Consider the following 16,605-nt stretch of genomic DNA (forward strand, 5'->3'; position numbering starts at 1 on the left):
TCAAATCAAAAGAGAGATATTAACTCCTTGAAATACTTTTATCTAGATTGAGACTGACTGTCTAGTTGATTCTCTAGCAAAGTATTTCAGAGTTAGTCCATACAGATTGCTAAGCGAAATATTGGGTGGTGTTGTTAGACCCCCGCTTTTTCAATGATAGCAGCATCTGGAACACGAAATCTAGGCAACAAAGATACACAGGTAGCAACAAACCAACAATACGCTAAACTTAAGCATAAACCAACATTAGATTCTTTAGCAGGAAACTTTCTTTCCTTCTCTTTACAAACATCTTAACATCTACATTGCCTTTGACTAAAAAGAAAAAACAGAAAACATAAAAGCAAAAAAGAGAAGAGATTACCACAAAAGAAAACAAAACGAATTGGGCTCCCTTCATCTACAAAGTCAGATGGATACCATGTTCATAAGGTATCTTGTGCTAAAGGTATCTATTTCTTCCCCAATTCCTCATTTAGTATCTACTCTTTTCATAGTAATTTCTAATGTCCATGCTCAAATGCTTCTATACACAGGTATATATCACCACATTACACACAATGGGCTCATTTAACATGCAGATAATAAGCCTGCAAATAATAATGAAATGCCAGAAAGCAAATGTAGAAAACACATCAACATGTGTGTACCTGGGAAGCAAAGTCATAGAATCATCTGCTTATCCGATATCATGTGTACTTGTCAGGCAGTAATTGCTTATTGTGATCCTTGGATGGTCACCTGAGCCATGAGTACATCGAACTGAGTACGTGGAGTACTTTTGTGGATATAGTCTGTAGCAATGGACATAATTACCAAAATTTTCACAATTTTATTTTTGAATCCTTATTTTTGAATCCCAAAACATATATTGACTGCCAAAGTGCCACATATATATGTGAAAATGGATGGATGTATGTTGACGTCCTCTATCATCAACAGGCCTTGATACAAATATATTGATGCCCTTTGCGTCGTACACCTACATGTAAATTATACTGTTTAAATTATGTTACGTTGGTGTAATAGGTCGCATACCTGGTAAATATAACTAAATTTGTGTATCGGGATTACTCACAATGAAACAGGTTAAAACCACTTAAATAGAAATATATTTCAGGAATATGCTGTCAAAGAATTCTCAAGGAAGGTTTAACTTTAGACCTACCTGGGTGTGCTTTTTCCTTTCCCCACGGAGTAAGAAACCAAGGAAAGTGCAAGAGATTTTTTTTTTGCTCAGTTGACACTATAAAAAGTAGCAGTCCAACTGATACACCAACAATAATGCTCGCTCTAGAGGTGCCCTTTACTTCCTTCTTCGTCAAGATCAGGGTTTCCAGAGTAGCTATGCGTCAATAAGCTTATGAGTTAATACTATTAAGCCTAAAATCATCTTAAAAAAAAAAAAAACTTATGGCCCTACTATTTGGACCAATGCTAGATCAAATATGCCCAATTCTAAGATTTCTTCGAAGATCTAGGTCTTAATGCAAGGCTACCAATGGTATACTGTATGTCTGCAGCCCGCTAAACAAAAACCTTCTAATGCATCCGAAAACTTCAGCTGACCTTCTAATGCATCCGAAAACTTCAGCTGACCTTCTAATGCATCCGAAAACTTCAGCTGAATAATTATACGCCATAGAAAGTACTTAATACATACATAAGAAATGATAAACCTACAAACCAAATTTTGATTTAGGAGAAGGCCTAAAGGAATAGTTCCAGACAACATATTTTCATGCAGTACCTAGAAATGACTTAAACCTCGGTTCAAAATCTGGACGGAGAAAATAAACTAAAACTCAGTCATACCCTTGTTCAAAATTTTTGGCGTTAAATCATTTTATGAGGCATAAAAAGCTTACCTTCTTACATTAAATTCTGCCAATCGACGATACATGAAAACCTAAACATCAACTATTTTCAATCTATACCCGGAATTTATGAATTTTAAAGTCTTTAATCCGTAGATTTTTGTTTTTTAGGTCGCTCCATGTAGTTAATGTCTCTATTATTTTCAAGATCCATGTTGTCCATATCATGGTCTTTTCTAGAACTGGCATTCCTCATATCTCTTTTCTATTTGTCTCGTTTAAGATACTCCTTTCCTATGGTTTTATAACAGTCTGTGTCACGACAGTCCACTCTATGATCATGGTAAACATGGTTAAGTTATAATATCCTTTTGTTTATGAGAAAATGCATATTTTAAAAATGAATTGTAATACATATAAGACATTTGTGCCCGGGAGCATAAAAATAGGGAGGTGTGAAAAATACCAATCCCCATGCATTAATCTCTGAGTAGGCCTTGCAACACCTCTCACCAGAAGAGGAGGAAAGTTCCTCAAGAAGCATGGGAAAAGAATAGAAGTTGCGACAATATAGATGTTCAGCTAGACACAGCATGGGAAAAAAATGTTGTGTCTAGCTGAACATCTATATTGATCGGAGACCTGAAAGCGTGTTACTGCCAAAACAATACAATATGGTTTGAAAGGAACATTAGCTCTGGTAAAAGTTGTAAACCGGAATTTTCCATAATTTTAAAGCCTTCCGCAGGACATTTTGGGTGTCATGAATAGTATTATTTGTAGAACGTGACGGGACGTGAATCGAACACGTAACCTTATGACATAAAACCAGACGCGTTGCCGCCAAAATTCTGGTTTAAGAGACCATTGCCCCAAATTTGTGGTTTAAGAGACTTGTCTTAGAATGGGACTGAAGCACCGTGCCTCAAGGCATGCCACAAACAATTTTGGAACTGTGGTCAGATCCATAGTAATTATATATATATAATTATATATGCAAGAAATAATCTACTGACTGTTTAAAAATAGTTAAGTGGAAAACACAGAATATGATCGCCGGTAAATCTAACCAGCTTGTTGGGTATTAAAGTTATGTTGGGTACTAAAGTTATAATGAATCATACAAATAAAATAGCATACACATACGTCACCATACCCAAACAAATAACAAAAATGACCAGTATAATAGCACCACTTAAATTTGTAAGGCATTTCCACAATATACAAAATTGATATATATAGATGAGATGAGATTTAGCAAGAGAAAAAAATCACCTTAGTTTTGAGGATACTGAAAATCTCAACCCAAATGATGCTTCTTTTTATGCCCAACCTTCCAACAATTCATAGAGTATGCCTGTCAATAAATTAAAAAATTAAGTAACACATCCTAACAGAAAATTTCAAAAGAGCTTGAAACCCTGTAGATTCTCTCATAAAGTGCACTTGGATATTACAAAACCTGATGCTGCGGATGTATTTCCACATTCTGATAATCTAATCCATGGTAGTCTAAAAGTGTCCACATGGCTATTCCGAAACCTCATCCTCCTATTTGATGTCTTTATGTCAGTTAACTCCTAGTACCAGATGTGGAACATAAAAAATAAATAGATGATAGAATGTCACATAAAAATGAGTAAGATAGAACGACATGTTGTATCCCGTAGCTAGGAAAATATCCTAATGCGATATCATTTTAATACACCTTCTTGACTGATTACGATTACGTAGAAGAAACTAACACTCTACCAACAGGGTCAGATGCGAGACTAAATTAATCGCCCTGAAATCATCATATGAACACTATTTAGCTGCCTCATTTTTCCATTTTTCAAGAGAACTGTAATTGCATAGTGAACCAACCCTTATATTTGAACATATTCGAACATTTCCACTGAAATTTAGTCATACCTACTTCTAGCAGTGGACCTTAAGGAACAAACTGATTCAGCGTTCTTGATATATTGCATAGCTCGCTGCCTCGCTCAATATAAAAAAGTGATTTTTCGACCATCTAGGTCCCTATGAGAGAATTAGCAAGTGCATCACAATAATAGACAGTTGCACATTTTTGTTTTGACAATGTAAGAGATGTCTTAAGTAACCAAATATGTGAACAGAGAAAATGAGAAAATCCAAACCTCTGATCGATCCAGCAACACACTAAACCCGACCAAAGTTTCATGATCCAATCTGGCAAAGAAACCCGACCAAAGTTTCATGATCCAATCTGGCAAAGAAACCCAAGGAATGGAATAAATAGTCTGCGTTCTTCGAATAGTTATAAGCAACGAATATACCCCAGCACCTAGATAGCCTAGCAAAATGGTTATAAGCAACTTTGTTTGTAGGGCAGTGATATCACATACATAAAGATGAAGAAAACTTAACCACATTTTTAACTTTCAATGCAAATACTAAAATAGGAAGATTAGTTGCAATTGCCTATGTTTGGTAGCAAGATAAACTGGAGGTGAAAGGCTGGACATAAAGAATTCATTTTCAATTCTTTTGACGTACATAGACAATACTCCCCATTCCCTTCATAAGCCTCTTGCTGGATCACTCATAACCTGCCAATCTTCTCGAGGTATAGGATGCAAAACTTACACCTGATAAATATTCACGAAAGCAACGAATGTGAATAACCCCGAAAAGCATTTATAACCCCGGAAAGCATTTACATCGATTTTGAGTGTTGAATATTCATATTTACAGAAAAGCACCAAAAATTTTGGTGTAAAGCTCAGTTCAATTTTTCTATTCCAAAAACATTAGGGAAAGAACGAACCAACTCTAGAACCTGAAATATTCAAAAATGTCTTTGACATAATTAATACATTGAACATAGTACTTACTGTGATACAAATATAGTAAGGGAAACTACAACAAATGGACCAAACAAAAAAAGGTGCAGGTAAAACTGAACTGATGTGTGCCATTAAGAATTTCAGTCATTATCCAGTGCGCTCTCATAAGTGATTTCACGCAGTGCCACTATTTTGGGGGTATATAAAATCTACAAAATCCAGAATTTGTGCCTTTGGGAACTCTTGTTGAAATTAAGCTAACATAACTTTAGTTGGATTAGTACTTATAGTTCAGTTAAGAGTGGTTCCTTCCCCTTTACTGTGTCAGTTTCCATCTGCCTGACTGCTGGTAATTAGCCTGTTTCTCAATATACATTCTATTTACGGAGCAATACCGAGCAAAAAAAAAGTGTCAATTTCCATCTTAATGTGTTTGCCATGAGCATATAACCTTCGATAGAAGATTATTTGTATATTTCAAAAAAGAAGAAAGGAGTTGTTGACCAACTATAATTAGTCCCAGCTGGAAAAACAAAAGACGGCAACCTATATTAAAGGCGAAATACATCAACTACAGATGAAAAAACATATGATCCATACATTTACCTCATTAAGATGGGGGAGCCTACTCCTACTCAGCATGACCACCTTTATACACCGGCCAGAAGTCAAATTATATACATCGTATCAGTGTTTTAGGCAAAAATAAAGGAAAAAGTGGACTTCTTCCGGGTAAAAATAAATCTTAGGAAATTAACAACCTCAAGTATTTCCCGTTTAAGGTTACAGACGTATTATCACTACTATGTTACTTCTTTATCCACCGTCAGGTACGAATACACTGTAAAACAATTTCGAGTATATTAATTAGTTATAATATAGGCACAACTCACAAAATCGAAGGAATCACCGGGAGAGGAAATACAAAGTCTTATACGAGCAGTATAAGAATTCCAAGTGATCACTCAAAAATCTTTCAAAAAAGAAATAAACAAAAGTTAAAGACTGCAGAACAGTCGTAAGTAAAACTGGAGTGGAAGCTAAAGATGAGAACATTTTTATAATAAATTGAGATCTACTAGTCTCATATTTAGAATCTAAACCTTTAAATAAATAATGTGCGATCTCTTTGCACTTACTAACTTGATATACAATCGATTTAATACTCTAGAATTCGGGTGTGTTAACTAACTCCAATATCTGGCTCGGCCACATATTTACCAGTTTCTCTGATTATTTTCTTATCAACTGTGGCCAAAAATGATTCCAACTGATAATCCATTGGGAAAAAGAAAGAAATAGCAGAAATTCATCAGGCCAAATATGCATAAGACACAATATTTGTCAACAGTGCTTCCGCTCCCTATATTTTTAATACCCTCTCCTACAAATAAACTTGTAATACCAACTCCATCTGTAATTTCACCCTCTTATACCGGTATTTCAGGTTGTTGCATAAAAACTATAGTTTAAGATAAAAACATTGGGCATACTTAATCAACTTCATTAAATACGCAACACCATCAGCATACATACCCTTGGTGATGTCAGATAAGTCAATTTTTTATACAAAGATCACAAATTTCTACAGACTGAATAAACATTGTCGAGATATCTCCCTTCTAAGTATGGTCGCTGCTCATATATAGTTCCAAAATTAACACCACATGACCATGTCGAACTAATATCATTTTTTTTCTACACAATTTTCCAAGGCAGATATACACTATACGGACTATAGATGAGAGGAGTTTGGTGTTTAAACAGCTCGGCAACCAGCAGCAGAACAACAACAAAACTAATGACGGAGTAATCTAATATCAATATCATTTATTTGTTTGCACAAGTTTCCTTTTACTCTCAAAAAAATTTCATGACTCCAATTGCTATTATACCTCAGTCGTGTAAGCAGAATATGGAGGAAAATACCAAATGAAAAGAAAACTAAATGAACATGTTGTGGAAGTCACAATTGTTAGTTTTACTGCATGGCTAATGCACAAAAAGAAATCTGATGTTTCTAAAAAATTTAAGAGTTTCTATAGGTTATGACCCATGTATATTTACATGCACTCCAAGAACAAAATTGACATAAGAACGATTAAATTGTTGATGTATTTGGCAACAAAATAAGAATGACTCAAATAAGAAACCTTAAGGTGACAATACCTTTTCTATGAAATGTGAAACCTCGAGCATGACCACCACCTGCACCTTTACTGCATAATGAAAGATTGAAAATTTATTCAACAAATTTATTTAACAATACAAACCCCTAAGTGACAATTATCCCTATGAAAAATTCAGGAATAGAATTTTGTTCATATGGTTCCAAAATGTACCTTAGGTTCTGCGGTGTGAGTCCTTGCAAACGCAGCAAAAACAAAAGATTGAAAATTTATTCAACAAATTTATTTAACAATACAAAACCCTAAGTGACAATTATCCCTTCGAAAAATTCAGGAATAGAATTTTGTTCATATGGTTCCAAAATGTACCTGAGATTTTGCGGTGTGAGTCCTTGCAAATGCAGCAAAAACCTTCGGGTATCGAAAATAGTTTTACGCAGAAACTGCAATATATACCTATTGTAAAATTATCTAAACAAAGACAATTTTGAATGTCAGATAAAAATGCAAATGAACCGTCAAGTTTCAAAACTACCATAAAACAAAGAAAGGAAATGATCCAACGATTTTATCAAAGAAAAATGTTGATACAAAATAATTTTAGCAACAAAAATACAATACCTATTGTTCGCCTTCAAAATTAAGATCCCGTGATTATCCATGTTTTACAAAAAAAGTATGTTACACTCAAAATTCAAATCAATATTTCCCACTGGAAAATTCCCTAAAAAACATAAATTCCCGGATAGAAACCAACATGGCTGTAGATCACCTCAATCTTATTCAATTTATCTTAATTTTTGAACAAAAAACACTAAGATGAAAAAGATATAGAGAAACAGGAAAAGATCATGTCAGCATAACTGGTACTGCATTTTATGTATTTTAAATATATCATATCAACATATTTGACAAACAAAGATTCTTATAAATAGGTAATTCAGATTCTAAATGATGAAACTATAGTTAGACTTTTGACCGAAAAATAAAAGCAAGCAAGATTCTAAAAAAGCTGCTTTAGCAAGTATCGCATAAGCTCTACAATTAACCTGAGGAGTTTATCAGCCTCATTTGTAAAGCTCTTCAGCATTTTTCTTCCACAAACCTGAATCAACATGCCAATCAACGTGCTACCTAGCAAGATAAATTGCTAATCTTCCTATTCTGCTGTTCATCATAGCTAATGGGTCTGCTCTACCGAGAGTGTCTATATCTATTGGCTTTAGAAAACCATACAACAACTTCCAGTTATTTAAAAACAAATCCAGTAAGCTTTGAGTATAAACTAACTGATCAGATTAAACTAAGAAAATATGGAGTTGTATATTATACCTGAAAGATTAAAAAGATTGCTTACAACACCTGAAATCAGAAAATAAAATATATGCAATATATCCAAATTATGCCTGACCTGACTTTAATAGTATCCTAATCGTGAAAAAACCATTCATACATCTAAATATACATCTAAACGAAAGTCCTCGCCATCCAAATAAACGTCCTCACCAAGTGTGACGTTCAACCTTGATGAATTTTTACTTACCTTAATTCCACCATCAACCGAACTAACTGCAAAGAAATCAGGATCGAAAGATGTGTGCGAAGAATAATCCATATTCCTGCGATCAATAATTTTAACATTCATTTAATTTAACTACACTGCTCTAAAATCCCAAATAAAAAACCCTAGATAATCAATCTCAAATTAAAAACTGTAGATAATAAAAGAAAATGCAGTCCATAATTCTTCCGCAGGTGTTAGAGATATCATAATATCTTGTTCGGGAGATGATTTGGTTTTCGATCTGCTTTGGAGGAAAAAAAACTTCTCGTATTCCACTTAAATCCTTGATTCACGAATCACTATTAAACATTATAACCTCCAAAGCTAAAATAAACTACTAACATAGTAAAACATAAGAATATACGGTACATATCTAATGGGGAAAATAATCAGTTGGTCATTTTTTAGGTGGTCCCATGTCAGTTTAGTCTATTGGTCAAACGACTTTACTATTTGGTCCATAATTATTTAAAAATATTAAATGGATAAAAGTACCTTTTCGGGTTAATTTCTACTTATTTTTTTGTAGCAGTTCATTCTTCAAAATGAACTCCTGTTAATTTCTACTTATTTTTTCAGAAATCACCTAAAAACCAGAGTTCATTCCAGAAATGAACTCCATATAAAAACCTAAGAAAACCAGAGTTCATTCCAGAAATGAACTCCATATAAAAATCTAAGAAAACAGAGTTCATTCCAGAAATGAACTCCATATAAAACATAAAAAATCAGAGTTCATTCCAGAATTGAACTCCATATAAAACATAAAAAAACCAGAGTTCATTCCAGAAATGAACTCCATAAAAAACACCTAAAAAATTAGAGTTCATTCCCAGAAATGAACTCCATATAATCACCTAAAAAAACAGAGTTCATTCCAGAAATGAACTCCGTATAATCACCTAAAAAAACAGAGTTCATTTCAGAAATGAACTCCATATAAAAACCTAAAAAAACAGAGTTCATTCTTTACATGAACACACACAAAAAAATCCATAAAAATCAGAGTCCATTCGTAGAAATGAACTGCAGTAGCATCATCTTCATCATCTTCGTTGTCTTCAAACAGCAGCAGCAACAGATCCATGAAATCGTCGTCATCGTTTTCTTCTTCATCATCATCAACAACAACATCAAATTCAAGATCTTCAACACGAGCAGTAAACATCAAAAAAATCAAGATCTATCGTCTTCATCGTCATCTTCATCATAAATCTATCGTCGTCTTCATCATCTTCATCGTTTTCATCATCATCTTCAAAAGAAAACAGTGTTCATTTCAAGAATGAACTTCATCAAATTCATCATCTTCAACAATAGCAGCAACAGCGATGAAGAAAAACATAAATCTATCTTCATTAAGAAAAAACATCAAAATCTTCATCACAAACCAGAGTTCATTCCTGAAATGAACTCCGTCATCTTCATCTTCTTCATCAGCATCAACAACTCATCTTCATCATCTTCATCCTCTCCATCATCAGCAGCAACAAACAGACAGAAAAACATCAAAATCTTCATCACAAACCAGAGTTCATTCCAGAAATGAACTCCGTCATCTTCATCTTCTTTTGTAAATCCGAAACTTACCCAAGCATGTAAGATGATAAAGGTTCATCATCATCATAAATAGCAGCAAAATCTTCAACCTCACCGTCTTCATCATCAAAACAGAAGCAAAACATCAAAAAGAAAAAAACGCAAAACTTCATCATATTCATATTCATCATCATCGTTCATCGTTCATCTTCTTCATCACTAGCAGAGAAAAAAATAGAGAGAAGAGAGAATCGTTCATCATCATCTTCATCACTAGCACGAAGAAAATAAAAAAGAAAAAAGAGAGAGAAAAATTCTAGATCTGAAAATATAGGAGAGAGAAAGTAAATCTGAGAATGATTCTTTTTCTCTTACTTTTTGACTATATATATGGTCCTTATCCAAAAGGGTATTTCTGCCACTACAAGATGACATTTACATCATCCATGACATCATCCTAGGACCAAACTATAATTTTTATGACCAAACTATAATTTATATTACCAAATAGGACCAAACAGACAATTGACTAGGTCAATTGGACTAGACTCTCTCTAATATATTATTTGTAGGACCAATTGGTATTTCCTACTATCTAAATATGAAAATCAAAAGAAAACAACGAAAAGTAGTAAACCAATTCTTTGTTTGTTTCAGAATTAATAAACATTCGCCTATAAAATCAAAGAAAGAAAAAAAAAGTGAAAAAGAGATGATGATTATGATTAAGATCAAATTAAACCAAAAATAAACATCACCAAGAAGATGCCATGAAAAACCCAATAAAAATTGCAAAACTCAATGAAAATAACAACAAAAGAAGTCGGTAAATCCAAACAAAAATCAGATTTTTTATACACAAATTAAATGAGAATAAAAAGAAAAAAGTGTTACCTAGCTGTAGTTCCAAATCGGGGCAGATTCATCATTATTGGTATACGTATTCTGCAAAAACAAAAACAAAACATACATTAGAGAAAAATCAAAACAAACTCGCACAAAAAAAAATGTAATGCATTAACAAACTTAATTGCCCTTGTTTGTTCAACTAAATAAAAAATCGACTACACATTAAATCTTCCATAAACGAAACTAATATTCAAAACGTTAAACCTTTGAGAAAGAAAGGCAAAGATATGAAAAGGAAAGAAAAAGCACTTTGAAACTTGATCATTAAGATAACTCCCCAAAATAGTTTTTTAGTAACTAAATTTAGTATGAAAACTTAAAACATAAATCATATACCTAAAGTAAGAATCATATTTAACAAATTTGGTTTGTTTTAGATTCGTTTCTGAAATTAGGGTAAGCATCAACGTTAGATTTGGTTCTTAAAGAAGCAACATACACGTAAGTTAGTACATCCGGTACATAATAATACATGAGAAGATCTCAAAAGACCTTGTATCTATAAATAGGCAACATATTCGATAAGTATGGCAATTCGCTTTCTCTTAAACAGGAAAACTAACATTTCCATTCAAAACATCAAAATAACCAAAAAAAAAAAACACACACAAATTTATGTCGTGCAATAGTATGTCCCGTATACATTCTTTATTTATTTATTTCTTTTCATATTTTTTCAGTTTTAAAAATCTAATTAAAATCTTATGGTCTGGATTTTATTAAAGCCATGTAAACATGGTGTAAGTATTTTTTTAAAATTTCAGCCAATGAGGATCAAGGATTTCGTCTACCTACCACAAAAAAAGAGGGTGGACACAACCACTAAATTTGGAGCATCGGATCGAATCTACTTAGTTAGAAATTGACGGCCACAAAATGAAAGGGGGCTAACTTTGATTTCAGCCAATCAAGAGCGAGGGTTTTTGTTCACCGGCCAATGGGAGGGGAGGTAAGCGTAACTCTCGACGTGGTGTGAGAGATGTGATTGGGTGTTTAGGTTGTTGATAATGAGCTATCAGCAATGGAACCTTTGAAGCCTAGTTTAATTAACCAAAAATCCACTTAACCTGGAAAGCCAAGCACGTGGTGCCTATTTGAGTCCATACAAGGACTTATGCAGCTTACATACATGATGTGGATAATTTGGATCAACGTACCCAGCCGGCTGTTTCATGTACACCTCCTCTTCCAAGTTTCCATGCAAGAAAGCATTCTCTACGTCTAACTGCTTTAATGGCCAATTGTTCATGACTGCGAGAGATAATACAAGACGAATAGTGCAAGGTTTTATCACCGGACTGAAGGTCTCTCCATAATCCACAAACTCTTGTTGGTTGAAACCTTTGGATACCAAGCGTGCTTTATGACGAGCAATGCTACCCTCTGGGTTTTGTTTGATGCGATATACCCACTTAGAACCCACAATGTTCATCCCTGCTTCATATGGCACTAAAGAGTATCCGCCATTCCGAATGAGTGCATTAATTTGTATGTCCATAGCATTTTTCCACTTGGGGTTTTTACAGGCCATGGAATAACATGTTGGCTCCATGAAATCTGCTTCTTGGAGTGAATGCTTAGTCACAGTCAAGCACAACTTTTGTACAGGTTTAGAAATACCAGATTTCGATCTAGTTCTCATAGGATGTACCACAGTCTCAGATTGAACTGTTTGCTCAAGTGACTGACTCGGTTCTGGTACTGCAGCATCGGAAGAACTAACTTGATTGGCTGAAGTATCATCTGGTGCATTGAACTGTTGCACAAGAGACATATTAGAACCTGGTGAAGTTGGATCTGTAGATATTGCCTGTGATGACGCACTGTCGACATGTCCCTGAACCCGAGATGACTGTTGAGCAAAATCTGGACTATTGGGTGAGTTCCAGCGTATAAATGGAGGTGATTGTAGTACACTAGTGCTCGAGGGAACAATACCTGGACAAGTCACCGATGGCTGCAGCTGAGAAGGATTGAATGGGAATACTTGCTCTTCAAATCTCACATGCCGAGGGATATATAACATGTTGGTTTCTCGATGGAGGCACATATAGACTTTATGTGCACTACTATAACCAACAAAAACACAGGGTAGGGATGCTCTAGTTTGTTGGAATTATATTGCCTAAGACATGGATAAGCAACGCAACCAAACACTCGTAAAAATGAGTAATCTGGGCATTTTTGAAACAACAGTTCTAGAGGTGTTTTGGATTCTAAGCTGGATTTGGGAAGCCTATTGATCAAATAGCAAGCAGTGGTAAATGCATCAACCCAAAAAGAACGTGGCATGTGTGCATGAAATAAAAGAGCTAAGCCAGACTCCGTTACATGACGAATCCTACGTTCAACAATGCCGTTTTGGGGAGAAGTATGCGGACATGAAAACCTATGTTGTATACCACTATCATTGAGATATGATGTGAATCTTTTGTATTCTAAGGCATTGTCTGATTGGAAAACTTTAATTTTATGATCAGTGAGATTCTCTACTTGTTTGTGAAAAGAATGAAAGTTTTTAAAGCATCATATTGTTGAACAAGAGGAAATATCCAAGTAAAATGTGAATAAACATCCATAATCAATAAATAATAACGAAAACCAGATCTTGATAAATGAGGAGAAACCCAAATGTCAGATACAACCAAGCTTAGAGGCTTATCATAGACAGTAGTACTATGAGAAAAAGATAACTTATTGCTTTTACTGATGCGGCAAGAGTGACAGTAATCAAAGTTTTTATTCGAAACAGGAAGGGAAAACTGCTGGCAGATTATTGAGACTGTACGCAACATGGGGTGACCTAATCGCTGGTGCCAAATTGGTAAGCTAGACGCAACAAGTGCCTTTGGCTTTATTGGGTTATCTAGCATATCAACCCCTTCAAATATGTACAACCCATTCTTATTGAGCCCTCTCAGTAGTGGCAGCCACGTTAGCTTGTCCTTCACAACAAAAAAGATGTGTGAAATTCAAAGTATACATCATTATCTTTACAAAACTGAGATACAGATAGCAAGTTGCAATTTATCTGAGGTACATGGTATACATTTTTTAAATGAAAATATCTTGAGTTGTATTTAAAGGATGCATTACCAACGTTAGCAATGTTCAAGGCATTACCATTACCAACATGCACTTGTTCAGTGCCATCTAATGTAGTTTTTACAGTGGTAAGAATAGTGGTTCGTTTAAGACTTGTGAAGATTTTGTTTTAGACTTAAATTAAAATATAAACTCAAATAAAGTCGATTTCAAGATTGTTGAGAGAACTGAGACTATGGATTCCACCATTAACCAATTATCAGTGATTCAATAATAATAATAATTATCCAACTCATACATTCAATTTGATTCTTAAATATTGCCTAGACAAGTAGATTTTCAAAACAATAATTGTAAATCGAAAGCATGGACCATCAAAAGACTTAACCTAAGCATGACCCATCAATATAAATCACAAATATTTAATCAAAATCATATATTCAATTTAAGTTCAATGAAAATAATCATAAAAAATTGTAATAATTAATTTAAGTAGAATTTACCACATAATAATTGGAAAAACGGCTTCCTCCGTCGTCTTAGCAATAGGGTTTAACTTCTCATATTATTCACGTTCTCGGAATAAGTGTTCATAACTCAAATGGTGAAAACAAAAGAAAACTAGTAAAGCAGGAAGTTTGCCATAGTGGATAGGCATCACAAACTAACTGTTACAAACTGTTACAGAGAATTAAGTGAAAAATTGTTGCAAGGAGAATGTTATCTATATAGAGAGAAAAGATGACAGTTCCTGAACGTTACACAGAAACTGTGATCTTTTCTTCTTATTCTTCCTCCTTCTCTGTGATGATCAAACACGCCTCTGCAACTCTGGGTTTTCTCTGCAACTGCCCCAAACTTCTCCCAAAGACTCGATTCCACCTATATGAACTCCCAGAAGCTCTTATATACTCCACATGCCCCAACTTTCTCGATCAAACCTTCCCAAAAAATAAATTATTTCTTCGCTGCCAAGTCCCGATGTTTTTTCTTCACTTCAGCGTCTCTGTCATCATATGGAAGTCTCTGAACTTGGTAACCTAAATCTGGCAGAATGCAAAAATATCCGATATTCTAACTCCCCTGTTTTGTCGCTAAAATGCAACTGCCAAACTTGCTCACCTGTCACACAGACTCGATCCCTTATTGCTCCTCCTTAGAGTCAACACCAGCTGCAACAACATAACCATAATACCTTGCCCGACTTAGCCAACTCGTTGCCGGACCCGACAATGTTTTCACCTCCCCTGTTTTACGTAAACCCAATGATACAACTCAATTTGATCGGTTCTAATGGATCTACCAACCCTGTTTAGTCCAAACAGGGCTTAACCAAATGAAATCCGTGATTGAATCTCCTTCAAACTCGCATATAACTCAAGCCTAAATTCCGCCAGTGACTGCTCTTGTTTTCCCGCCAAATCATGAAATTCAAACAAGGAAGATGACATCCCCCCTTTCCAGACTGGGGTGCGTTTAGCCATTGGGGTGTATATAGCAGTGAGGTGCCCCTTAGTAATTGAAGTGTCCCTTATCCAAACTGAGGGTCCGAATAGTAATTTTATTCGACGAGCGCAAATACCACTTTTCGAGCCAATTTTCCAGCAAAAGCTTATTTCTCCAAAAATACCTACAAAGAGATAAAATACCAAAATAAGTACAAAAATGGGTACTAACAAAATAGAAGATTGAGATCAAAATAGACACATAAATGCGTCTATCAAATACCACCAAACTTATTATTTGCTAGTCCCGAGCAAATAAATCTACAAAATAAAATCATAACTCACTGTCGCAGGCATCGTCGGTTGCATTTAGCGTATGCAATAAGCCTTTAAACCCCTAGGTGGACCTAGTGGACAAGTTATAGTCTCGGGATGGTTTACCAGAGGTGTACCCACAAAACCTTTATACTCCAGACCCTAGCTATCTACACAGAACCTTGGAAGGCACTAAAGAATCTCCTTGGTTGGCATACTTATTGACTACAGGAGGAAGCACCCTGATGCGAAATTCCAATTATTGTACACGAGTTTGCACTCAAGCATACTAAAATTCATATATAAGTGATAGAGCTCTACTCAGATAGTTTCTGGACATCATAATCGGAGTCAACCAATCACATGGATAGATTAAGAAGATGGATGTAGAGAAAAACGTAGATGGTTTTGATGTTGACTAAGGTGAACGGTGTTTCCCATATTTGTATGAAGGCCACTGCCAAAATGAACCTCTCCTAATGGACTGAGATACTAGTCTGACTAATACCAACACAACTGGCATATACAAGGGAACCAGTGGTCGATAATCCTAACTCTAGGTCGACACAACTGGCATATACAAGGGTTTCAGTGGTCGACTTTATTGAATTTATTCTGGTTGGTCTGATCTCAATTTATTTTTATTTTTCTCTCTTTTTTTTCATAATATATACATATATATATATATATATATTTATTATTATTATTATTACTATTAATAAGGGAGCCAGCAAGGCCCTTATTAATAACAAACTTACAAAGGAGTCATTACACATCATCAGATGTTTCGGTGATAGGAAACCGAGCTACCAATTGGGCTCCTACACCTTTCTGAATAACGATACCAAGTCTATGGAAAAGAAAATTACAGAATTTAAAGTTCGCATCCTGGCCAAGAAGGCAATTACTTAATCTCTTCATGAAAGTGATAAGTTCTTCGCCAAGTTCACCCAATGTGGAGAATGCCAAGACAGTGAACCCATATCCATGAGTCGTACAAATATCCAAGTATTTGTGACGTTTACGAGC

General features: G+C 34.8%; 1 long non-coding RNA gene across 12 annotated transcripts; it reads right to left on the reverse strand.

The window, feature by feature from the left end:
* Window positions 1–210: 210 nt before the first annotated feature.
* On the reverse strand, window positions 211–8,635 carry LOC113291294. 12 transcript variants are annotated; one of them, XR_003331629.1, is made up of 13 exons: window positions 7,381–8,635; window positions 7,129–7,230; window positions 6,973–6,994; window positions 6,800–6,849; window positions 5,392–5,471; window positions 5,237–5,278; window positions 4,341–4,432; window positions 3,962–4,050; window positions 3,732–3,842; window positions 3,280–3,397; window positions 3,093–3,174; window positions 1,169–1,345; window positions 211–982 (listed from the first exon to the last, which is right to left on the reverse strand). It is a non-coding gene; the product is annotated as an uncharacterized LOC113291294 (long non-coding RNA). The 12 variants fall into 12 exon arrangements; XR_003331625.1 differs by adding an exon at window positions 1,540–1,624 and having other exon boundaries at window positions 7,129–8,635; XR_003331632.1 differs by having other exon boundaries at window positions 3,962–4,013; window positions 7,129–8,635.
* Between the last annotated feature and the right edge of the window lie 7,970 nt (window positions 8,636–16,605).

This window comes from Papaver somniferum, chromosome 1 (genome assembly GCF_003573695.1).
Source record: "Papaver somniferum cultivar HN1 chromosome 1, ASM357369v1, whole genome shotgun sequence".
Classification (NCBI taxonomy): Eukaryota; Viridiplantae; Streptophyta; class Magnoliopsida; order Ranunculales; family Papaveraceae; genus Papaver; species Papaver somniferum.